Genomic DNA, 17,578 nt, shown 5'->3' on the forward strand with positions numbered 1-17,578 from the left:
GTGGGCATACAGGGAACCTACCTCAACATAATAAAGGCCATATATGACAAACCCACAGCTAACATCATTCTCAATGGTGAAAAACTGAAAGCATTTCCTCTAAGATCAGGAACAAGACAAGGATGTCCACACTCACCACTATTATTCAACATAGTTTTGGAAGTCCTAGCCACGGCAATCAGAGAAGAAAAAGAAAAAAAAGGAATACAACTTGGAAGAGAAGAAGTAAAACTGTCACTGTTGGCAGATGACGTGATACAATACACAGAGAATCCTAAAGATGCCACCAGAGCTAATCAATGAATTTGGTACAGTTGCAGGATGCAAAATTAATGCACAGAAATTGCATTCCTATACACTAATGATGAAAAATCTGAAGGAGAAATTAAGAAACACTCCCATTTACCACTGCAACAAAAAGAATAAACCTACCTAGGGAGACAAAAGACCTGTATGCAGAAAACTATAAGACACCAATGAAAGAAATTAAAGATGATACCAACAGACAGAGAGATATACCATGTTCTTGGATTGGAAGAATCAATATTGTGAAAATGACTATACTAACCAAAGCAATCTACAGATTCAATGCAATCCCTATCAAATTACCAATGTCATTTTTTATGGAACTAGAACAAAAAATCTTAAAATTTGTATGGAAACACAAAAGACCCCGAATAGCCAAAGCAGTCTTGAGGGATAAAAACGCAGCTGGAGGAATCAGACTCCCTGACTTCAGACTATACTACAAAATTACAGTAATCAAGACAATATGGTACTGGCACAAAAACAGAAACACAGATCAGTGGAACAGGATAGAAAGCCCAGCAATAAACCCACACACCCATGGCCAACTAACCTATGACAAAGGAGGCAAGGATATACAATGGAGAAAGACAGTCTCTTCAATAAGTGGTGCTGGTAAAACTGGACAGCTACCTGTAAAAGAATGAAATTACAACACTCCCTAACACCACACACAAAAATAAACTCAAAATGGATTAGAGACCTATATGTAAGGCTGGACACTATAAAACTCTTAGAGGAAAACATAGGAAGAACACTCTTTGACAAAAATCACAGCAAGATCTTTTTTGATCCACCTCCTAGAGTAATGGAAATAAAAACAAAAATAAACAAATGGGACCTAATGAAACTTCAAAGCTTTTGCACAGCAAAGGAAACCATAAACAAGACAGAAAGACAACCCTCAGAATGAGAGAAAATATTTGCAAATGAATCAATGGACAAAGGATTAATCTCCAAAATATATAAACAGCTCTTGCAGCTCAATATTAAGAAAACAAACAACTCAATCCAAAAATGGGCAGAAGACCTAAACAGACATTTCTCCAAAGACATACAGGTGGCCAAGAAGCACATGAAAAGCTGCTCAACATCACTAATTATTAGAGAAATGAAAAGCAAAACTACAATGAGGTATCACCTCACACCAGTTAGAATGGGCATCATCAGAAAATCTACAAACAACAAATGCTGGAGAGGGTGTGGAGAAAAGTGAACCCTCTTGCACTGCTGGTGGGAATGTAAATTGATACAGCCACTATGGAGAACAGTATGGAGGTTCCTTAAAAAACTAAAACTAGAATTACCATATGATCCAGCAATCCCACTACTGGGCATATACCCAGAGGTAACCATAATTCAAAAACACACATGCACCCCAATGTTCACTGCAGCACTATTTACAATAGCCAGGTCATGGAAGCAACCTAAATTCCCATCAACAGACGAATGGATAAAGAAAATGTGGTACATATATACAATGGAATATTACTCAGCCATAAAAAGGAACAAAATTGGGTCATTTGTTGAGACATGGAGGGATCTTGAGACTGTCATACAGAGTGAAGTAAGTCAGAAAGAGAAAAACAAATATCGTATATTAACGCATGCATGTGGAACCTAGAAAAATGGTACAGATGAACTGGTTTACAGGGCAGAAGTTGAGACACAGATGTAGAGAACAAACGTATGGACACCAAGTGGGGGAAGCCGCAGGGGGGTGGGGATGGTGGTGTGATGAATTGGGAGATTGGGATTGACATGAATACACTGATGTGTATAAAATTGATGACTAATAAGAACCTGCTGTATAAAAAATTTAAATTTAAAATTTTTTTAAAAAAATTATAGAATTTGAATTTATACTCCTTGACTAATAAAACCCCTCCAAATCAGTTTATGGTTCAAGTTAGTTTATCAGAATATGTTTGTTCATTGATAAAGACTATAAAATCATTTGCCCAAATACAAAAATAATTACTTAACGGTATTTCTTACCTTTTATATTTTTCAATACTGACAGAAGTCAGAAACAGTGACTATGTGAACAAAGTCTTAAGCTGCTTGCAGCAAGACAGAAACAAAGTCACAAAAAGCCACCAAGTGTGCAAGTAATAACCACAGTTACAAAACAAAAAACTAACCTCACATGAATACAAAATGAGGTGCTTTTTCAGAAGCAGTTAAACAGGCTGGAATGAACAGTCACCAAAGTTTAATCACAAAGACAACATCATTCATTATCAGTTAATATATGCTGACCTTGACCACCTTACAGATATGGTATCTAAAACTCCTCCAACACTTTCCTTATTTCAAAGTGTTGCTTTAGCTTAATTTAAAATAAAAGTTAAATTCAACTGAAACAGCACTAGATTGGCCAGACAGCCTATGGGAACAGAATTAATAGATAATGATGTTTCATTGAGAGAGAACACTGAATAAAAGCTGTGTGAGGTTATAAACAAATGAACAACATGCTTGCTTTTAAATTAACTGGTTTTTTTTAATTTTAAAAATGTATTTGAAGAACTGATATTTAAAATTATTTGGGCAGAGCAGGATTATTAACAGAATTTTTGTTTATTTGTTTTAAGCTATTATATAAATCAACAGGTATTTATTCAGTAACCATGGGAGAGATACTGTTAGGGATACAAATATAAATAAAATCCTGGATTACTGCCTTCAAACAACTTACTGTGTATTAAAAATAAATAGACAAGTTCACAGGTAACAATGACACAATTCATTCAGCGACAGAAGTGAGCACGTATTTGCCAGGCATATTTCTCAGTGCTGGGAATATCAAGATGCATAAAATTACAGCCCCTAGTCTCAAGAAGCTCACCACCTACTAGGATTAACAAATGTGGAAACAAACAAATGCCATATAATTAAACAGGTTCACAAATACAAATTGGTTATGAGCTCAGTGGGGATACAGGGGAAGTATGTACCACATTTCTAGAGACAATCAGGGAAGCCTTCACAGAATATAAAAGCCTGAGGTACAAAGTGCTACAAAGACACAGAGAAAGGAAAGAGTACAGCTGAGCAGAGTACTCAAAAAACCTTTATTAAGAAGAGAAGATCATTTCACAATTATATGTGTATCATGCCCTACACCTTAAACTTATACAATGTTATATGTCAATTATATCTCATTAAAGCTAGAAAAACTATTTTTAATCAAAAAAAAAAATCTCTGGCAAGCCTTGAGGGATAGTCATGAAAGGAGCTCATGTACATGCATGTCTCTCTGCAAAGGTGTGTGTAGAGGTGGCTTTGGAAAAAGTCCTGGGTTGAAATCCTAACTCTACCATTTCATAACTGTGTAACTGCGCATTTTAATTAACCTCCTAAAAGATCGGTTTTCTTATCTTTAAAATGGGGATAGTAATACCTAGTTTGCAGGGTTATTGTAAAGATTAGATGAGATTAGTGTGTCCGGCTTTGGAGAGACATTAAAAAGCAGTCATTGCTAATAAAGCATGAGAGAGAGAGAGAACCCACACAAGAGAGAACATAGAAGAGCAAGTGATGGAGGAGGGCTCCTTTCTAAATACAAGTTTGAACATAAGCAAGGATACACAGGCGGAAAAATGGGGAACATGTTTGAGAACCATGGCTAATTTGAAGGAAAACAGGGGAACAAAGTTAAAAGGATTAAGTGCACAATGCATACTAACTTGTATGCCCTAAATTCTCAAACTATAACTGTTATCCGGACACCTCTTGGCCTTTTAACTCTTCCTATATGATCAATTATTATAAAAGAGTTCAGTTTTCAAATTAAGGCCAAATTTTTTTTCCTTCAAGGAGAGTAACAATGTAGGGAGAAGTAAAAATAATTTCAAAATCCATGTGTACTTTCAAATGGGCTCATTAAAGGCACACATATACTAACAGAATGGCAACCAACAAGGTTTCATCAGATATAAATTATATGAACTAGGCCAAAGCCAGTCCCTACTCTGCAGTGAGAAAGCCTGTCAGAGAGCCCATATCAGGCCAAATTTGTGCCACTCTTTAAAACATGGAGGAAAGTCAATTTCATTCTTGACTTTTTTGTATAATTCCATCTTTTCCCAAAAGGCAAGGCCTAACTCCCACTCCTGTCCATCCTTCTCTACAGTCATGCTCCAACAAATCTGTTTTCTTCCTAAATTGTTCTTCTAGAATTCCATTCAATTTGTAAATAAACTTCCCTAAATCTCTACCCTTTAATTCCCATCAGAAACCTGGTTCCCCCAAAACACAGGCTCTTACGTGGAGACTACACCTTCCCTACATTCCACCACCCACATCCATGGGGCTGGGGGGCGGGGGGAGCGGCAGGGGGGATGAGGGGTGGGTAACATTATCCTGATTCCCTAGTGCCATTATCAAATCACTGGTCTTCCAATCTTATTCAAAAATCTCTTCTCCTTTGAAATTTACACCATTCAGCTCTACCAGATTCTATTCCACCTTGCTGTTATTATTTCCATATCTGCCTCTCAGTCTCCACTTGCTCCCAATCTTATTCTCCAACCCAAGTCTTACCTTCATCCACGGAGATTTTAACCTCTGTAGTCTTTCTCTTCTCCAAAGATCCATTCAATCAAGTCCATTTCAACTACCCATTGCTACTGGCCATAATCTGAATCCAAAACTGTTTCATCTCTGCAATGGTAAATTTTACTATTCTAGTTCTAGACCATAACCTACTACCTTCCTACTCCTCTCTGGAGTCTAAACTGCTACTATACCTACTCTTTGACCTCAAAATGATCTCCAGTCACCCACTATTTCCTCTAAAATTTATCAGCTCCCCCTATATTCTCTCCCTTCTAGGGTAAGGATGTCACTTATCATCCAGAACTAGGGTACTTTTCAGAGTAAAATGAGGTGCTATTCTTCATTATGCCAGGACTACAGGTGTAAACCTGGTCTGTCCTAGACAAACTAGGACATAGAGCCCTCCTACTTCTTTCCCTACACACTGTGAATCAACTGACCTCCCTTAACTTTCTTTCTATTGTACTTGTCCTAAAAACCTCCAACTCTTAATCAATCCTTCTTTCTTCCCCCTAGCCACTTTTTTTTAAAGCTTCACTACCTCTTACTAGTATTTCAGGACTGTGCTAAGATCACCTCCACTAGGCAGCCTTCTCTTGCCTCTTCCCTTTGTTATCATAACATTCAGGAATGACAGTATCCTATTCATGACTGCATCCTCATGTTTCTCATACGATGTCAGGCATATACGTATATTCCCATAGATGTACTCCATGAGCCTCAAAGTTTGACTCTAATTATCTCTCATGTGTTTATTCTGAAGTGCATCATATGAAAAATGATTACTTTTACAATTTCATAGAGATTAAACAAGTCAAAGATAGCAATTACACAAATAAAAACTAGCAGGTATTTTCCTTAGCATGAGCTTTTTAAATTTATCTTCCTCAGATATTCGATTAACTCTGGGTTTTGCCTGTTACTCTCTGCTCGTGATTCTGTCCTCTTACGTTTCAAATATAAAGTCACATCAAACAAATTTTGGAAGTATATGAAGTATAAGTAGAAATGAAAGGACAAGTAGGAAAAGCAAATTTCAGAATATGTATATCAAATGATCCTCTTTTTTAAATTATACAAATATAAACACACGTTTTTTAATACAGTTGGCCCTTCATATACACAGGTTCCACAACCATGGATTCAATCAACCGTGGATGAAAATATTCAAGAAAAAAAAATTCCTCAAAGTTCCAGAAAGCAACACTTGAATTTGCCACATGCCAGCAACTATTTCTATAATATTTATATTGTTTTAGGTATTATAAGTAATCTAGAGATGATTTAAAGTACAGGCGTACCTCATTTTATTGCACTCCACTTTCTTTCACTTCGCAGATAATGCGTTTTTTACAAACTGATGGTCTGTAACAACCCCACATCGAGCAAGTCTGTCGGCACCATTTTTCCAACAGCAGTTGCTCACTTCATGTCTCTGTGTTACATTTTGGTAATTCTCTCAGTAATTCAAACTTTTCATTACTATTATGTCGGTTATGGTGATCTGTGATCAGTGATCTTTGATGTTACTACTATGATTCACTGAAAGCTCAGATGATGGTTAGCATTTTTCAGCAATAAAGCATTTTTTAATCAAGGTATGTACATTGTTTTTTAAAACATAATGCTATTTATTGCACACTTAGTAAACCACAGTACAGTGTAAACATAACTTTTATATGCACTGGGAAACCAAAAATTTAGTGTGACTTGCTTTACTGCAATATTCACCTTATTACAGTAGCCTAGAACCAAACCCACAATATCTCTGACATAGCCTGTACATGGGAGGATGTGTGTAGGCTACATGCAAACACCATGCCATCTATATAAGAGACTTGAGCATCCTCAGATTCTGGTATCAGCAGGGGGTCCTGCATCATTGATATCCCTTGCAGACACCAAGGGATGACTATATACGTTTTAAAAGTTCAAACTGATACACATCAAACCTTTAACATTAGCTACCTCTGAAGAATGAGAGTTAGAATACTGGGAAGAATGTCACTTTTTATTTTATGTATCTCTAGCTTGTATTTTTATAAGAGGGTATATTCATTTTATGATGTTAACAAAATTTAAAGAAAAGACTCCCCAACAAGTTTTTTTTTAAGACTGAGGACTGAGAAGATAAAAATCAAATTTCAGAGATGAATGCTTCACATTAAAAATTATTTCTCTGTAAATATTTATGCACCCAACATAGGTGCACCTCAATACATAAGGCAAATACTGACAGCCATAAAAGGGGAAATCGACAGTAACACATTCATAGTAGGGGACTTTAACACCCCACTTTCACCAATGGACAGATCATCCAAAATGAAAATAAATAAGGAAACACAAGCTTTAAATGATACATTAAACGAGATGGAGTTAATTGATATTTATAGGACATTCCATCCAAAACCAACAGAATACACATTTTTCTCAAGTGCTCATGGAACATTCTCCAGGATAGATCATATCTTGGGTCACAAATCAAGCCTTGGTAAATTTAAGAAAATTGAAATTGTATCAAGTATCTTTTCTGACCACAACGCCATGAGACTAGATATCAATTACAGGAAAAGATCTGTAAAAAATACAAACACATGGAGGCTAAACAATACACTACTTAATAATGAAGTGATCACTGAAGAAATCAAAGAGGAAATCAAAAAATACCTAGAAACAAATGACAATGGAGACACAACGACCCAAAACCTGTGGGATGCAGCAAAAGCAGTTCTAAGGGGGAAGTTTATAGCAATACAAGCCCACCTTAAGAAGCAGGAAACATCTCGAATAAACAACCTAACCTTGCACCTCAAGCAATTAGAGAAAGAAGAACAAAAAAACCCCAAAGCTAGCAGAAGGAAAGAAATCATAAAAATCAGATCAGAAATAAATGAAAAAGAAATGAAGGAAACAATAGCAAAGATCAATAAAACTAAAAGCTGGTTCTTTGAGAAGATAAACAAAATAGATAAACCACTAGCCAGACTCATCAAGAAAAAAAGGGAGAAGACTCAAATCAATAGAATTAGAAATGAAAAAGGAGAGGTAACAACTGACACTGCAGAAATAAAAGAGATCATGAGAGATTACTACAAGCAACTCTATGCCAATAAAATGGACAATCTGGAAGAAATGGACAAATTCTTAGAAATGCACAACCTGCCAAGACTGAATCAGGAAGAAATAGAAAATATGAACAGACCAATCGAAGCACTGAAATTGAAACTGTGATTAAAAATCTTCCAACAAACAAAAGCCCAGGACCAGATGGCTTCACAGGCGAATTCTATCAAACATTTAGAGAAGAGCTAACACCTATCCTTCTCAAACTCTTCCAAAATATAGCAGAGGGAGGAACACTCCCAAACTCCTTCTACGAGGCCACCATCACCTTGATACCAAAACCAGACAAGGATGTCACAAAGAAAGAAAACTACAGGCCAATATCACTGATGAACATAGATGCAAAAATCCTCAACAAAATACTAGCAAATAGAATCCAACAGCACATTAAAAGGATCATACACCATGATCAAGTGGGGTTTATTCCAGGAATGCAAGGATTCTTCAATATACGCAAATCTATCAATGTGATAAACCATATTAACAAACTGAAGGAGAAAAACTATATGATCATCTCAATAGATGCAGAGAAAGCTTTTGACAAAATTCAACACCCATTTATGATAAAAACCCTGCAGAAAGTAGGCATAGAGGGAACTTTCCTCAACATAATAAAGGCCATATATGACAAGCCCACAGCAAACATCATCCTCAATGGTGAAAAACTGAAAGCATTTCCACTAAGATCAGGAACAAGACAAGGTTGCCCACTCTCACCACTCTTATTCAACATAGTTTTGGAAGTTTTAGCCACAGCAATCAGGGAAGAAAAGGAAATAAAAGGAATCCAAATCGGAAAAGAAGAAGTAAAGCTGTCACTGTTTGCAGATGACATGATCCTATACATAGAGAACCCTAAAGATGCTACCAGAAAACTACTAGAGCTAATCAATGAATTTGGTAAAGTGGCAGGATACAAAATTAATGCACAGAAATCTCTGGCATTCCTATATACTAATGATGAAAAATATGAAAGTGAAATCAAGAAAACACTCCCATTTACCATTGCAACAAAAAGAATAAAATATCTAGGAATAAACCTACCTAAGGAGACAAAAGATCTGTATGCAGAAAATTATAAGACACTGATGAAAGAAATTAAAGATGATACAAATAGATGGAGAGATATACCATGTTCTTGGATTGGAAGAATCAACATTGTGAAAATGACTCTACTACCGAAAGCAATCTATAGATTCAATGCAATCCCTATCAAACTACCACTGGCATTTTTCACAGAACTAGAACAAAAAATTTTGCAATTTGTATGGAAACACAAAAGACCCCGAATAGCCAAAGCAATCTTGAGAACGAAAGAAGGAACTGGAGGAATCAGGCTCCCAGACTTCAGACTATACTACAAAGCTACAGTTATCAAAACGGTATGGTACTGGCACAAAAACAGAAAGATAGATCAATGGAACAGGATAGAAAGCCCAGAGATAAACCCACGCACATATGGTCACCTTATCTTTGACAAAGGAGGCAGAAATGTACCGTGGAGAAAGGACAGCCTATTCAATAAGTGGTGCTGGGAAAACTGGACAGCTACATGTAAAAGTATGAAGTTAGATCACTCCCTAACACCATACACAAAAATAAGCTCAAAATGGATTAAAGACCTAAATGTAAGGCCAGAAACTATCAAACTCTTAGAGGAAAACATAGGCAGAACACTCTATGACATAAATCACAGCAAGATTCTTTCTGACCCACCTCCTAGAGTAATGGAAATAAAAACAAGAGTAAACAAATGGGACGTAATGAAACTTAAAAGCTTTTGCGCAGCAAAGGAAACCATAAAGAAGACCAAAAGACAACCCTCAGAATGGGAGAAAATATTTGCAAATGAAGCAACTGACAAAGGATTGATCTCCAAAATTTATAAGCAGCTCATGCAGCTGAATAACAAAAAAACAAACAACCCAATCCAAAAATGGGCAGAAGACCTAAATAGACATTTCTCCAAAGAAGATATACAGAGTGCCAACAAACACATGAGAGAATGCTCAACATCACTAATCATGAGAGAAATGCAAATCAAAACTACAATGAGATATCATCTCACACCAGTCAGAATGGCCATCATCAAAAAATCTAGAAACAATAAATGCTGGAGAGGGTGTGGACAAAAGGGAACACTCTTACACTGTTGGTGGGAATGTAAATTGATACAGCCACCATGGAGAACAGTATGGAGGTTCCTTAAAAAGCTACAAATAGAACTACCATATGACCCAGCAATCCCACTACTGGGCATATACCCTGAGAAAACCATAATTCAAAAAGAGTCATGTACCAAAATGTTCATTGCAGCTCTATTTACAATAGCCCGGAGATGGAAACAACCTAAGTGTCCATCATCGGATGAATGGATAAAGAAGATGTGGCACATATATACAATGGAATATTACTCAGCCATAAAAAGAGACGAAATTGAGCTATTTGTAATGAGGTGGATAGACCTAGAGTCTGTCATACAGAGTGAAGTAAGTCAGAAAGAGAGAGACAAATACCGTATGCTAACACATATATATGGAATTTAAAAAAAAAAATGTCATGAAAAACCTAGGGGTGAAACAGGAATAAAGACACAGACTTACTAGAGAATGGACTTGAGGCTATGGGGAGGGGGAAGTGTAAACGGTGACAAAGCGATAAAGAGGCATGGACATATATACACTACCAAACGTAAGGTAGATAGCTAGTGGGAAGCAGCCGCATAGCACAGGGAGATCAGCTCGGTGCTTTGTGACCGCCTGGAGGGGTGGGATAGGGAGGGTGGGAGGGAGGGAGACGCAAGCGGGAAGAGATATGGGAATATATGTATATATATAACTGATTCATTTTGTTGTGAAGCTGAAACTAACATACCATTGTAAAGCAATTATACTCCAATAAAGATGTTAAAAAAAAAAAAAAAATTATTTCTCCTTCATGGGACTACCCTGGCAGTCCAGTGGTTAAGACCCCATGCTTGCAATGTAGTGGGCAAAGGTTCGATCCCTGGTTGGGGAACTAAGATGTCTCATGCCGCACAGCGTGGCCAAAAAAAAAAAAAAAAATTTATTTCTCTCTCAAATATAGATAATTTATTTTTATTCAGAAAATGACAAAGGTATTTATATCATGAGACAGAAAAATCTCCCAATTGTATTCACATAACAGAATCTTGACCCCTCTCACAGAATGCTTCTGGTTTCCAGGGAACAATTTTATCCCTGTTCCATATCCCAGGCTCCTGAACCAAAAGTCTCATCCTTCTCTATTCCCTCATTTTTTTCAGGTTTTACCTGAACCAATTCTAGCTCTAATTCAGCACCTCAACAATAAATTGATCTAACCACAGGTTGAACCATTACTGTAGTTGCCCAGGAAAGGAATCTTTGTCTTTTTGCTCTTAGTAAACGCCTTTCATTCATTTATTTATTTTATTTATTTATTTTTATTATTTTTTTTTTTTTTTTTGCGGTACGCGGGCGTCTCACTGTTGTGGCCTCTCCCGTTGTGGAGCACAGGCTCCAGACGCGCAGGCTCAGCGGCCATGGCTCATGGGCCCAGCCGCTCCGCGGCATGTGGGATCTTCCCAGAACGGGGCACGAACCCATGTCCCCTGCATCGGCAGGCAGACTCTCAACCACTGCACCACCAGGGAAGCCCCATTCATTTATTTATTCATTATTCATCCAATAAGTACTTTTAAAATGTCTACAATACGCCAGACACTAAGTGAAGTCTTGAGTACAGAGATAAAAAAGTACTGGTCACAGCCTCAGGAAGCTTATTTGAGGAAAGGGATAGTTCTAATACCTAACAATAACTGCTCTAAGGAATCCCTGTACCAAGTATAGTAAAAACACAGAAGTATAATCTAATCCTGCCTGAAGGAAAAGTCTTCATAGACATCCCTAAAACATCCAGAGTAGTTCCTTCCTCACTGGCACTTATCTTCCTTTCCTCTCAACCAAAATATGACTCTCCCCACTTGGAAAATACTGCTTAAAACTTACCTCCCACTTCCTCCCCACAAAGCTCCACTTGTTCCTAAATTCCATGCAATTCTTAAAGAAAACCAAACAAATCTGTGAAACTCAAAAGCCAGCAAGGAAGGAAGAAAGAAACACTCACTGAAGGCCAGCCCTACACAAGTACCAGAGAGAGCAGGTACTTAGATCTTTTCTTATTGTGCCTAGCTCCGATTGTCTCTACTAACTTACTTATATATCATTTGCATTTCAATCTACTTCCCACTTGAAATTGTGCATTTTTCAAAGATGAAGACTTAGACTGCTAAAGCTTTGTAATGTCCACAGTGACTACGTATATATTCCTAGGTATAATCAACTGGTGAGGAGGTGGGAGTGGGCCACTGTAGGTGGGAGAATAACTCCTGCAGACTTCAGTTGTTTTAAATGAATTTCAATTGCCAACTGGTGCCAGTGGGTTGAATACAACATAAATTTCCCAGTTTTTTTTTATCTTTAACTTAATGCAACCAAATGTAGAAACCTCAGCCAAAGTATATTTAAAGTTGGATTGATGTTTTTCAAAAAAAGCTTGTAATAAACAATTTTATCTCCAGCAACCTCAGAGAATTGGAAGGAAAAAGCAAACTGCAAATAAGTTTTGGATGAATAACGTTCTCAGAAACCAGGCAATTCTCAAGAAAGACATTAAGTATACACAAACTATATATTTTAAGAGAAAATACAGATAGATAATGAAAAACAAAAAGAGGTGGGGACTGTTCAAGATTAAAAGAGAATAAAGAGATAAGAATCAAATACAGTGCATGAAACCTGATTGAATCCTAAATCCAAAAAACTCAAAAAAAAATGTTTAGGGACAACTGGGGAGATCTGAATATGGACCATTATATTAAACATATTCTTAAATTAATGTTAATTTTCTTATATAAATATTGATAATATAACCATGCAGAAAATTATCCATATTCTTAGGAAATGCACGCTTAAAAATTTATATTCTATATTTATGTATAATATAAATATAATATATATTTTTAATATAGTTTCTAGCAGTTTTTAAAATATATAAATAGATAAAGAGAGAGAAAATGTAGCAAAAATTAAATGAGTGAATACAGATGAAAGGTGATATGGGTGTTCATTGTCCCGCATTTTCCATTTTTTCTGTAGCACTGAACATTTTCAAAATGAAATATTGAAGGGGTGGGAAGATGGCTTGAGAAGATGCCAGCTTGACAGAAGCATAAGGGGTAAAAGCAGCACTAGCCTCAGCAAACTTGAAAATCAACTGTGTGATCTTGGGCAGGTCATGGAAGCTCTCTAGGTCTCAGCTGAAAGAAGAGGAAGTGAATGATCTCTAAGGTAACCTTCCAGCTACAAAATCCCATTATTCAACTACTTCTTCTCAGCTCTAAAACTCAAAAGATAACCAAATGCGAAGAAGGAAAACTCACAGGACTGTAAAAAAAAAATAAAGTATTTAAAACAGCTAACCAAATGCTTGTCACAAACAATAAATATTAACTCCTCTCTTTTGAAAACACTGTAAAAATTCTTCAGCAAAAAAAATACAAAAGAAAGATATGACTACTAATTAACTTAGAAAAAATAAGTAACACAGAAGTGCAAAGGTCTACTTTAATATCTATTCAATTTCTATTGAATTAAAAACTATGTGTTTGCACCTAAAGTAAAGCAAAACAATGTATTAACTAGTACATATTACAAATTTGTCAGATGCTTTTATTTCCAGCACTAATGTTATTTGTAGCATTATAATTAATTTCCCTTTTGGTAAAACAACTAATCCTTGAGATAATGGGAAAGATAATTATCTAAAAAGATTCTGTACCTGATGCTAGCACCCACCCAGTTGCTCAAAACCCCAAAATCATGGAGTCATCCTTGAGTAACACTCTTTCCACACCAAAAATATCCATAGATTTTGACTAAAAAAAAAGAAAGTCATCTCAAATCCATCCATCTCGCTCTTGTTGCTAACATCTTAATCAGGGCACCACTATCTCTCACCTTAGCTCCTAAAATTGCCAGCTTTCAGTCCCAGCCCACTTAGTCCATTCCTCACATAGTAGCTAAAACGATGATATCATTTAAGAACAAAACAAACTACATGCCAAACCCTTCAAAGCCCTGAATATTTCTATAACTTCTTCCTACCCATCTCCGTCTCTCCTACTATGTCAGCCACAATGCGATTTTTTAAATTCCTCAAATTCACCAAGCTCTTTCCTCCTTCAAAGTCTTTGTACCCACTATTCCTTTTTTCTTCTTGTTTTCCACCCAGTTTTATTGAGATATTATTGACATATAAGATATGTAAGTTTAAGGTGTACAATGTGATAATTAGATGCACGTATACATTGTAAAATGATTATCACAATAAAGTTGGTTAACATCTCCATACCTTCACATAATTACAACTGAGTGTGTGTGTGTGTGTGTGTGTGTGTGTGTGTGTGTGAGTGGTGTTGGCATTTAAGATCTATTCTCTCAAAAACTTTCAAGTATATAATACAGTATTTTTAATTAGATTCACCATGTTCTACATTAGATCCCCAGAAGTTATTCATCTTATAGCTAGGAGTTTGCACTCTTTGACCAGCATCTCCCCATTTCTCCCATTTCCCAGACTCTGGCAACCACAATTCCACTCTCTATTTCTATGAGTTTGGCTTTTTAAGATTCCACATAAAAGTGAGAACACACAGTATTTGCCTTTCTCTGTTTGACTTATTTCACTCTTCCATTCCTTCAATGAGAATGCTTTCCCCACCAAAAATATCACAACCACCATGCCCCCACACACACACACACCCCCTCCTTGAAATAGCTCCTTCTCATATATAGGTTTCACCTTAAATACCAACTCCTTAGAGGAGTTTTTTGTGACCACCCTATCTGAAGTAGCTCCGGCCACCTTATCTCCAAGTCATTTACTTTCCTCCAAAAAATTTACTGCAATTCATAATTATTTTGCCAGTGTAGTTCTTAACCTCTCCCATCCTCTAGAATATAAGCTATAAAGATAGGATATCCAACGTATCCATCATTATATCACCAGAACCCCCAGGAAATTCTCTGATCCTTAATACAAGCCTATTAATGTGCATCAAATAAATGAATAAAAAGGTAAATGAATACAGGACTATATTAGATAATGGACTAATAATGCTATTAATGGAAATACAAAAACCAGCAGAAGAAGTAAGTGTTTAAGAAGAAAAATAAAATACACTGAGTTTGGTACAAGGCAGTTGAAAATATGGGACTGGTGGGCACACAGGTTGGGAAAGAGATACAGAGTTGGCTTCTGCTGTCTGTAAGTGTTAGTTGAAAAAAATAATAACTAAATCACAAATGGAATAGAATGCAGTAGGATAAATGCCAAGCAAAAAAATAAATAACACAAATATAAAATGATTGTAGCCTGCCTAGGTAGGAGAATAACATAAAGAACACTATAAAATTAAAACAAGTCAAAACTGTTTTCACAGTTTCAGAGGAAAAAAAATATATCTATATATATGTATATATATGTATTAATATATGTGTGTGTGTGTGTATATATATATATAAATTTATTTAGTAATTTACTAAGAAGAGTAAAGTAATCCTACCTTACTACTATTCGTTGCTGGTCATATCTTAGCTAAAGTAGCAGGTCCATGTTGAAGGATTACACATTAGGGATGAGGAAGACACTTGAGAAAACGTGCAGTGAAGTCTCACGGAATCGTCATATGTCTAGGCAGAAAACATGAGCTGCAAGAAGAAATTCAAGGAGTCAGAACTGTTCACTACAGAGAAAAAGGTAAAAATGGACACATGGAGTATGGTAGGCTCCTACTGGAAATCAACTTTGGCAGTTCATCACGCTCACGACATTAAAAATCAGGATGCTATGCTTACCTAGCTTGTCCATCCCCTGCTTACTCTCTCCCCTTTCTTTCCACAACTTTCTCAATAAGTAATGCATTTTATCTTCTCCCTAACCTATTTCCTCAGTTTTGAAGAGGTAATTCATGTTTTTCTCCATTTTCACAGCATAAAACTAATTTCAAATTTGAAACACATTAGAAGAAGCAAAATTTTAAATATTTTATATATAATATGTTAAGATATTACAGCCTAAAGAAATAACTAACTATGTAAGAAAAACTTTGTCAAAGGCTGGGAAGGTTTGGGAAGGATTCTCCTGGCAAACACCCACTTTCTTTGTCTAACATGATTCGGTATGCCAAAGCATGGCTCTGATGTTGGCTGCTCTCATTCAATCCTTGAAACTAGGAGAATTTCTAAGATGTTCCTTGGTCACTGGCTCTCATCTTTACCACTGATGTTGAATGTGCAGTTTACAGCCCTGTCACAGTTTCTCATTTTTTGCCTCACGCCCTCATATTTCTAACCCTGACTTCTTGGTTTATAATCAACTCTCTTCTTTCAAGCTCCTCTTTTCTGTTTGCCTATTCTGTTTCCTGTCATTGCTTGCTTTGTCATTGTCATTGCTTCCTTGACTTTCGCATGAATCAGAGGACATTTCATAGATGTTACCAAGAAATAAGATTATTCCTTTCTTTCTGGTCAGGAAACTAACCAAACACAGTATATCAGGAATATCTTCCACGTCTCCTACTCTTCTAAGCTTTTTACGCGTTTCCAAAAGCATTCCTTCTTTGCCCCCTAACAAGCATTTTACTTTTCTAGATTTGACAAGGTTCTCAATGCTAGAATGGGTTGGAAACCTAATCAACATACAATGAAAGTGTTATTATATTCCTTTTCTTCCACTAAACTGTGACGTGATTAAGGACAGGGATTATTATCTTAATATAGCCAGCATCCTACACAATACCTGAACGTTATAGCCACCAAACAAGTGGCTACTGAATGGATGAAATTCCAAGGGGAATTATGGCTTTCTCTGATTTGTACACTTTGGTGTAAAGTAAGGCTTTGACAAAAGTTGTCAAAGCCTTAAAATGATATTTAAATATGGAAGTTTTAATCATGACTTCTATACTGCTTTCAGTCGAGTATCTTAAATCAAACCTCCAATATTAAACAGTACTACAGATTTCCAAGAAACAAAATGTAGTGAATGTGTACCTAAGTATACACACATTACATATGTTATCTAATTCCACTTCAAACACAGACCTCAAAATTACTGGACAATCTGTTTAAAATTTTTTCAGCTTCTCTTCTCTATCAGCAAAGGAACTTGAGAGATGTCTAGAATTCCATATTCTAGTCTCTCACTATGATACAGAAAGTTATTCTCAAAGACTTAAGAACAAGAAAGACAACTATTCTACTGGGATTTCATATCCAACATTGAGCAGTGGCAAACGTCTTGCTTAAGGAAGCTAGCCAAAGTACATAGGTATTACTTATGTAACACTCTCTAACTCAAGTCTTTTCTACAATTTTTATTTTTCAATGAAAAAAATAATATTCCACTTGAAATAGTTTGAGTTAAAAATAAATAACAGCTTTCTCGGTAGTATCTCTAAATGGAACATTTCCTTATTCAAATTACTATAAATCCATGAATAAAACTTATATTCCTTGTATTA

At 36.2% G+C, this 17,578-nt stretch overlaps 1 protein-coding gene across 5 annotated transcripts in view; it reads right to left on the minus strand.

Moving 5' to 3' along the window:
* Nucleotides 1–17,578, minus strand: part of FER (FER tyrosine kinase) — a 457,443-nt gene that overhangs the window by 425,198 nt on the left and 14,667 nt on the right. For 4 of the 5 annotated variants that reach the window (XM_027100276.1, XM_027100269.1, XM_027100299.1 and 1 more), the window contains exon 2: nt 15,620–15,764. The exons of the other annotated variant lie outside the window; for it this stretch is intronic. The gene's annotated coding sequence lies outside the window, so the exon portion shown is untranslated. The remainder of the gene's footprint in view (nt 1–15,619; nt 15,765–17,578) is intronic. 5 annotated transcript variants of the gene reach the window in all.

The sequence above is a fragment of the Aethalodelphis obliquidens genome, unplaced genomic scaffold (assembly GCF_003676395.1).
Source record: "Aethalodelphis obliquidens isolate GAN/ISIS:26980383/991018 unplaced genomic scaffold, ASM367639v1 scaffold4, whole genome shotgun sequence".
NCBI classification, from domain to species: domain Eukaryota; kingdom Metazoa; phylum Chordata; class Mammalia; order Artiodactyla; family Delphinidae; genus Aethalodelphis; species Aethalodelphis obliquidens.